The sequence below is a fragment of the Ruditapes philippinarum genome, unplaced genomic scaffold (genome assembly GCF_026571515.1).
Source record: "Ruditapes philippinarum isolate M1 unplaced genomic scaffold, ASM2657151v2 ctg971_1_1_1_1, whole genome shotgun sequence".
NCBI classification, from domain to species: domain Eukaryota; kingdom Metazoa; phylum Mollusca; class Bivalvia; order Venerida; family Veneridae; genus Ruditapes; species Ruditapes philippinarum.
Window position 1 is genome coordinate 23,699 of NW_026858730.1, and position 9,900 is coordinate 33,598.

Here is a 9,900-nt window from a genome sequence, read left to right on the forward strand (position 1 = left end):
TTCGTTTTAGCCAGTGGTTCATGCAAGCTATACCATCCACTCCCCCGGCTTAAGCACCGATCTTCCTCCTCCCTTTACTATATTAGGATTGTATGAATCCTTCTACCCATGTGATCTATAAAATAATGTGATATCAAATGTCTTTTGTAGTTGTGTGTCTCTCTCTGTCAGACAATATACAAAAATACCATAGCAACAGCCAGTCACGAATGTTATTCCCAAGGAACTAATTTTTCTAGTTTCAATACGTCTGTAGATTAACAAAATGATGTTTTGTACTCAATGAAACCTAAAATTGGAAACACTCTAATGGCAGTTTCACATTTGATATTACAAGGATTGCAAAACAATTTGGAAAGGGTGAAGGAAGTAATGTACTGCCGTGAACAGTCGCTGCAAAATGTTAATTTGTTTGAGTCATCAAAAATAATATTTCAATTTGAGTAAAAAATCCAATCAAAGAAAAACTTGTCTGAAAAAAGTTTTTTAAGTGTTGAGAATTGATTACCGCTCAACCGGCCCTAGGGGTGTCTGCAGTTTTGATCTATTGTTGCTTTTTTAATGCTTCCGAAGGATCACTTTTTTCCACATATTTAACAACACAACAGCAGGTGTCAAGTGCTGTGTGGCAGCCGTAAAAAGTTACCCCGTACTTCACTTCAGTGTTGTTATATTTTTTTGGTCCTTCGGGATCATTAGGTCCTTCACTTTTAAGTATCGCTCTAGCCGGTGCTAGGGGCGTGAGAGATGGATGTTGCACTTTTTCATTATCTCTCATGTACAGACTCAATCAAACCGAATCTGCAATTTTCATGAAATGTTGCTGTTTTTAATGCCCCAGAGGGATCACTTTTTTCCAGATATTTATCTTAATTTCTCTTATGATACAATATGACCCCCAATGTTTCCAACGCACTTTCACACGATAAGACTCAAATAATTTCTCCTATAGAAGTCAATGTAAAATGTGTAACCCCCTGGGGTTGGGCCAATATTGACCTATGGGGCATGATTTATCTTAATTTTGTAGAGACCAACAAGGCAATGCTACATGTCAAATAACTAAACTAGACATTGTATTTTCACCAAAATAAACTTGAATGTGTTTTTCTGTACAAAACTTTTTTAACTAAGTGACCCCCGGGGCGGAGCCAATATTCTCCCAATGGGCAAGGTTAATACCAGTTATTTTGTGGTTCACATGCAAAATATCGAAGCTCTAGGCATCATAGTTTGACACAATAAGTCTCGAGATGTATTTTGCTGTTAAAGTCTATAAATATTGAAAAAAAAGGCATGATTCATATAAGTCTTCATAACGTCACTAAGTCAATGCTGCATGCTAAATATCTAAGCTCTAGACATTGAAGTTTCACACAGTGATATAACTTAAATGAGTTTTCCTATATAAGTCTAAATATTTTAAATATTTTACAAGATATATATCTCTAACTGGGTGCAGATGTAATGCAATATTTAATTTGATGTCACGGCATTTATAACATTCAGTTAAATCGATGAAAACGAGAAAGTCGTCCGCTGATATTTGACGCTTTTATTTTTTTCATTATTTTCAAAAAGTACGCTTGGAAAAATCACTGGTTATTGTATCAATAGCACATGTTAATTTGAAACACTTTGAGTTTTTTCCTATTTGATAAATAAATTAACTTTTGTTTGAAGATAATATAAATAGTTTCCATATTTATAATTCTGTCTCGCTAGAAGAGGTTGAACAAATGTTATCATATCAAATTTCATTACAATTGCAGAAATAAATGAAAAAGAAAAAGTCACATTTAGAAATACAAATAAATGCAATTGAATTAATATTCAACTTGGCATTTAGATAATGAATAACAACGATAAATTATATATATACAAATAAAGCTTATTAAATGATATTAATAAATTGCTCCGTTGGATGTTATTTTCTGTCTAGAAATTTACATGCGGCGTATTTTTAGAATACACTTTATGTACATATCATCTATACTATAACAATTTAATTATCGTAAAATGTTCACGATTAGTTTGCACACGTTTTAATGTTAACGTTAATATTTTTTATATAAGAAAAACAAATATTGACGTACGGGTTATAAAAAAGACGTCATTTTCTGACGTCATTGTTTAACATGTATGTGACCGAAACCGTCAGACACGGCTCGAATCAATCTCCCGCGCAGTGATCTCCCCTTACAGGATTGGGGTTACTGGCCTATCGTGACCCGTGCGCGGAGTTTAGGCTTAAAAGCGACTGCATTAGACACACTGTTGAAATGCTTGAAAGAAATCCTCTTCCACATGTTGTGGTTTGCTGTTTCAGTTAAAAAAATAACTTCTCACGTGAAGGCCTCGCGGCGAATCTCGTGACTTTAAATATATAAGGCGACATAGACCTATATTGCTATAAAACCGACTACGGCTTTTTTTTTAGAATGAAACCGATTCTGTACCACTTTAATTTCTCTCTTAGGAATTATTTTTTTCTTCATTTTTGAGAAAATGAATCATGTTATTGGGCAACAATAAAATTTCATGATAAATATTTCAGTATAAAGTACATATCACACACGCGGACCTAAACATTACCCCGCTGACCCATGGGAACATTATTGCAAGTGCGTGCATGTTGTTGTACAAAGTTCCGTAATCCTGAAGATTTTTTTTAGCTTTCTAGTGTCATATTTAGGAAAAAAGGCTGGTAATCTGGATAGGAAATATGCCTGTATAAAGATTAAAAATTCCAATAATAGACGTGACCTTATAAAACGACACGTGACTTCAAAATGGAGGCTATGCTAAGGACAAACAGGTTATGTCACGATGACAGGCTTTCCGACATGTTTCTAGCATTCAGTTTTATTCCGGATTTGCAACAATGCATTCATCATCGGATACCCGCGGTTTAACGGTTGATGGTTCGGCTGTGGGTATCCAAGGATGCACTAACTTGTGGATTGATGCAGAAATCCTACTTTCACTTTATGATACCAATAAGACCATGTACACGCGTACATTCAATTATTTCACTTTATGACATCCTGTGACGTATTTTTCGTAATTATATATATATAATTTATTACTGTTCTTTATTTGAATTAAGCAATGTTATGGCAGTGTTCTGTGCGGGAAACACTGCGTAGGAGTTACACACAATCACCCCCAAGTAAAGCTAATTCACGGAAAGAAACAGAAGGAGACATATAAAACTAGGGAAGTTAATTAATCAAAGTATTTGTTTCACAGACAATAAATCAAATGTGTTAGACTGAAATAAACCACAAGCTTTTCATATTTGTTAATTTTGTTGATATAACAATGCCTTCAGACTTCTTGATTAATACTTTTTTCTTTAATTTCTCAGTTTCTTATAATGTTCGGTCGTCATTACGGTTTCCACACTTTTATAAATAGCATCAACTTAGAATAATTTATGCTGGAGATAACGCCAACTGTCTGGACCAGAATAAAACCACATTTATAAGTATTCAAAGAAAGATAATAATCATTTACTTGTTCAAGTATTATAAAAATGGGATATGAATGAACGAATGAATGAATGAATTAATTAATGAATGAATGAATGAATAACTTAATTTATTTATTCATTTAGTTATTATTTATTAATAAATGCATTAATTAATTAATTTATTTATTTATTAATTTGAAACACAATTGAAAGAATGATTGTTTTCTAAATCAATAGATAAATTTAAAAAATCAACAAATAAAAGTTAAATGAATGAATGAATGAATGAATGAGTTTATTTAACAATAATTGTGTTTTTTTTTAAATAAATAAACACATTAATAGAAAGTTAGATAATAAAATAAAGTGACCTCCAAATAAAGATAACTTGTATATAAAAACCATTATTTTTCCCTCCCTTGTTTGTCCTTTGTCCACAGGTTCGACAGACCAGTGTACAATATCTTTACTACAATTCGTACTTTTTCGTCATCAATACAATGCCAAATGTTATGAAATATTGAATAGATTTTCAAATATCGAAATCATTTATGCAGCCTTTATGGTATTTAAGCCGATTATTTTCAGCTGATGTTGACAAAACATAGTAATATATCTAAACTATTTTATTTTGGGACCGTGTGTATTCACTCAATCCGGTTTCTTTCGTCACGATATTTTTGTAAGAAGACAACGCGTGTTTATCAAAGACTGTTTATCGCTCATAATTCAGATTCAGTCACATTTTTTTGTGTTGCAATAGTTAATAGTTAACTTATCTGTGTATTATAATCTTGTTTCTGTTATTTCTCTCCCGAAGACAGTCTGTTTTCATCTTGAGTTCTGGCTTGACAGAATAATAGTGCCTGTGATAGTGAACACCTGTATGACATTTTTGATGATGTTAAAAACCTTAAAAACTTAAATAGGAAAAGACCGATAATTGGTCATCTAAATATTAATAGTATAATATATACATTTCAGGAAATTAGACCCATTTTTGATAATAATCTTGTTGATATTTTCTGTATTTCTGAAACCAAAATTGATCATTCTTTCAGTGATAACCTGTTCTCAGTTGATGGATACAAGTTACACAGATGTGATAGAGATGCCCATGGTGGAGGCTTGCTGACACTAATACGGGCTGATTTACCTATTAAACGCCGTACAGATTTAGAAAATCAAGGTCTGGAAAATTTATGTTTTGAATTGAATTTGTTAAAAAGAAAATGGGGAATTATTTTTATATATAGATCACCTTCAATGTCTGACCATCTTTTTGAATCAAGGCTATCTGAAACATTAGACAAATTATTCATTAAATTTGACCATGTAATTATAACTGGGGACTTAAACTATGATATGCTAAATCCTACCAAAAGTAAACTCCTTACAAACATCATGGATAGTTTCAACTTGGTAAATCTAATTGACAAACCAACATGTTTTAAGAATATAGACAACCCAACCCTTATTGATGTAATTTTAACAAACTCGTCCTCTTTGCTATGTAATTCATCAGTTATCAGTAGCAGCATAAGTGACTGCCATAGTATGATATTTACAACTCTCAAAGAACAGGTTAATACCGTATCTAAAAAGAGAATACCTTTTAGGAGTTACAAAAATTTTGATGAAAATGTTTTTAACAATGAACTAGACAAAGTACCGTTCCAAGTAGCATTTACTTTTGATGATGTTGATGACACTTACTGGGCATATAATAAACTTTTTAATGAAATTTTAGACGAACATGCACCTATAAAACAAAAATATCCTAAAAAGTCTTCACCACCTTATATGAACTCTAAATACAGAAAAATAATCTACCAAACAAGACAGGCACATAACACATATCTGAAATATAAAACAAAAAATAATTGGGAAAAGTATAGAAAACTCAGGAACTTCAAAACAAAAATAAAACGTGAATCTATCTATTACCACCTATTTCATGGAAAGATGTAGCGGGGGCCCAAAGTCTAAAGATTTCTGGCCAACAATCAAACCTTTTTTAAGTCAAAAATCCATTTTGAAAAGTTCAAGTAACATTATTCTTAAGGAAAATGAGTCGCTGATTGCCGATCAAACTAAAGTGTGTGATATGTTAAATGACTTTTATGTAAATATAGCCAAAAATATTGGGATAAATAATCAGACTACTACTCAAAATGAACACCCTAGTATTAAATTAATTAAACAAAACAATAACAATGTACAAAAGTTCAATTTTTCTACTGTAACATCAGAGTCAATTGAAAAACATCTAAAATCAGTAAACCCAAAGAAAGCAACAGGATATGACAATGTACCACCCAAAATACTGAAATGCTCAGCAAATATAATTTGTAAACCTATATCCAAGATAGTCAATAATATGATCAACACAAATTTAATTCCAAACAGTTTAAAAATGGCTCAAGTCACTCCAGTTTTTAAGAGAGATGATCCTTTTATTATGAAAAATTATAGGCCAGTTAGTATATTACCATCAATGTCAAAAATATTTGAGAAAATTATAAATGAACAATTAAGCAACCATTTTGAAAATATATTTCATAATTATTTAGCCGCTTTCAGACCAGGCTACGGATGTCAGACAACTCTTTTGCGTCTAGTTGAGGACTGGAAGATGGCGTTAGACAGAAATGAGCATGTGGCAGCAATCCTAATGGACCTGTCCAAGGCTTTTGACTGTCTACCGCATGATCTTACAGTCCAAAAGCTAGAGGCATATGGGTTGTCTGAAAATGCATGTTCTCTAGTCTCAAACTATCTTTCAAACAGGAAACAAACAGTTAAAATAGGAGAGTATCATAGCACTTGGCTTGAAACAATTAAGGGGGTGCCACAAGCCTCTATTCTTGGACCTTTAATCTTCAACATCTTCATGAATGATATTTTTTATTTTATAGATAAATCCATCCTCTACAATTATGCAGATGACAATACTCTAGCCTTCTCCAACTCTAAAATAGACATATTGAAAAACACATTAGAAAATGAAAGTAAAATACTTATTAACTGGTTTAACATTAATAAAATGCAAGCTAACCCTGACAAGTTTCAAGCCATAGCTGTTGGGAAAATAACAAATGAACACTTAAAATAATGTTACAATAAAATGTGAAGATTGTGTTAAACTGCTAGGGGTAGACATAGATTTTTTACTTAACTTTGATATACAGGTCACCAGAATGTGTAAAAAAGCTGCCAAACAATTAAATGTGCTCTTAAGAATTAGGAAATTTTTAAATTCAGAATGTCTTCTTCTTATTTACAAATCTTTTATCAGATCTAATTGTAACTACTGTCCCCTTGTCTGGCATTTTTGCTCCAAAACAAACACAGAAAAACTTGAAAAACTCCAGCATAGAGCTCTAAAAATAGTATTTAATGATTTTAATTCTTCATATGACACATTATTAAAAAAAGTTAATATGCCTACTTTACATTTGTCAAGAATTAAAATAATAGCCAAAGAAGTGTTTAAATGCCTGTACGGAAAATCACCACCATATATAAATGATTTAATTCAATTTAAAAATTCCAATTATTCTTTTAGGTATCAAAAAAGTGTAAATGTCCCAAGGGTCAAAACAGTAACATACGGTAAGAATTCTTTTAAGTTTGAAGGTGCCCAGATTTGGAACAGTCTCCCTAATGACATCCGCAAGGTTGAAAATTACAAAGAGTTTGGGAGACTGATCCAGGTCTGGAGTGGCCCAAGCTGTAAATGTGCTATGTGCTTGTAAATTTGCTATGTGTTTGTTTTTCTGCTTAGTTTTAATTTATGTAAATGCTTAGACTACATGTTTTGTTTGTTTGCCTTGCTTTTGTGCATCCCTTTTAGTTTGCTATGATGCTCTGATTATATGTTGTGTGTTAATTTTTCTTAAACCCTTGTATTTTATGCTAGTTGAATCTTTGTTGTGTTTGTATGCTTTGTTTATATTAATACTCCTTATTCCCCATTCCATTAGGCTGTGCATGCAACTTAATTTTAGTTAATTTTGTTTGTTACACTGTATGTGCTTTATCTTGTTTCTTTTTTATGCTGTATAAGTTCTATCATAAATTTTTATGCACTTTTATAAATAAGTTTAATTTTATCTATTTATTTATTTATATATATTTTTTAGGAAACCTTCAATTATGTATTTATAAATTGTAGATGTTAACTTATAACTATTACTATTTTATTAATTTTTTATTTTTTATTATTATTTTTATTTATTTCACATTGCTATATGTATCATACTTAAATTTCTAGACTACAGTCATTTATTACTTTTAGAAACTGTTATTACCTTTAATACAATATGTAGTCTTGTAGATCTACTGTGCATGTCATCAAGCTATGCCTTAATTTACCATCTTATTGTAAAGTTCTTCTTAACCTTGATACTCTTATTTCATGCTTAAGCTGCTAATAGTTTTATATGTTTTTATTTTCAGAACTGTTATATGTTAGCAAATATGTTTTATGCTTTTGTTATTGTCGGTAAATAGCTTATTAGCTAATGTTTCTTGTAATATGTAAACCGACTTAAAATAAAGTTTCTTGTATCTTGTATCTTGACACAGGGAACGATTTTGAAAGACTGACACTGATTTGGACACTATTTCATCTACACGATGCGTTGTCACAGCTAAATAAATGTAGATATCGTAGAAAGTGGCTTGATGCTCATGAATAAAACGAAGAACTACACTTTGACCAATTAATGATCTTTTAATCGAGATTCAACCAGAAAGTCTTACATCATTTACGGCCCCGTCCGACAACTGTGTGCGCATGCGCAGTATGTGAAGTTTTACGTTCCTCACGAGTCACACCGGTGATTCCGGTATTTTTACTGGCTATTCGGTCTCATCCCGGTACGGAATAAGACCCAACCGTCTAGAAAGTAGTCCTTTTAATTAAGTGGCCCAATTTAAATTCTCTCTAGTCTGATTGGTCATAAGTAAATGATAATGTCTTTTTCACCAGAGGTTATTGCATGAAGATTATAATTTCATTTTCATGAGAGGTACGTTATATAATGGCAATTATAATTTCTTTTTCACTTCTATTTCACAAGAGGTTTTACATATAGAATGGCAATTATAATTTCACATCCACGTGGTTTATCCGCACCGTATATAACACTGCTTGGATAGTTTAACTGATCCCTCAGGGTGGCAAACCTAAATGAATTACAAACGCATGTAAACATTTCTATTAGCATTTTTGTTTTCCGTCTCGTTTGTGTAATTGTATATTCAACATTCACGACAAAAACCTACACAGTTCGTCTGTTTCAACAGACAATTGTAAATATTTTCATCTGAAATTTGCATTATGACGCATGAACATTTATATTCCATATTCCACAAGAAGCAAAGAATTATACAGAGTGTCTGATAGAATATTTGTTAACCATACATTTCTTTATTTGATTGTTTGTTCTTTTTAAAACCCCAGAAATGCTTATATTTGTATGTCTCAATTTATTTATTTAATGCAATGTTATACGAGAGGTGATTCCATTCTATTACTTTTGAAAACAATATGTCTGCACATTTTCCCGAGCTAGTCCGTGCAACCATGTATATAAACCTAATTGTCTACGATATATTTTGGTTTTGTAACAAATGGACAAGACGTAGAATTAGTGCTTTAGTTGAAGACATTGCATTTTGATGAATAAAGAATTGGGACATACTGTTTCCATTTGGGGTTATAAATCATATTCAGCATTCCAAAGGTTTTATTCAAAGTAACACTCGCAATAACATGAAAATGGACCCCTGTTAAGAAACAACGTATTGCTGCTACATACGACGTCATACGAAAGACATGTAATATGACAAGATCGGTGAATCCACCAATCCAAAGATAGATGGCAAACAAATTGGGGGTATCTCAAACAAGATGTTTATAAGTTAAAAAGAAAGTGAAGCAAGCTCAGAATAGACGTACTCGTTCTTGGTGTCAGTATCTCCGTTAAAATAGTGGAAAATGAAAAATATTTTGTCACTACTGACGAGGCGATGTTCTATATGGGTGTTAGCTATGGTCTAAGGCCTGTTTGCTATGTCAGGGAAAACGAGACAGAAAGACAAGAACTTTAGTTTGTTAAGCGGAAATCATTTTGCACCATGATTTCTGGTATGTGCATGAATTAGTTTCTACGGCAAGGCGTCCTTGATAATTATTAATTTAGGTGTTGAATGCCCACAAGGAAGGGGCTTATTATGTGGAAAAGGGCTCATATAGTTCACACAGTAAAGGGCTTACACACTGATATCGCTTGACAAATCATATCCTAATTGAAAGATCTTGACCATTTAAGCACTCCTTGCGAGCATAAAATGAAACAATATTAATAACGTTGTTTTCCCTCGAGACCGTTTGACATTTAACTGTTATCGAGTTT

General features: G+C 32.1%; 1 long non-coding RNA gene across 1 annotated transcript; it reads left to right on the forward strand.

Annotated features, from left to right (window-relative positions):
• Window positions 1-4,468: 4,468 nt before the first annotated feature.
• LOC132754083 (uncharacterized) lies at window positions 4,469-8,057 on the forward strand. Its single transcript, XR_009629038.1, has 2 exons — window positions 4,469-4,664; window positions 7,044-8,057. It is a non-coding gene; the product is annotated as an uncharacterized LOC132754083 (long non-coding RNA).
• The last annotated feature ends 1,843 nt before the right edge of the window (window positions 8,058-9,900 follow it).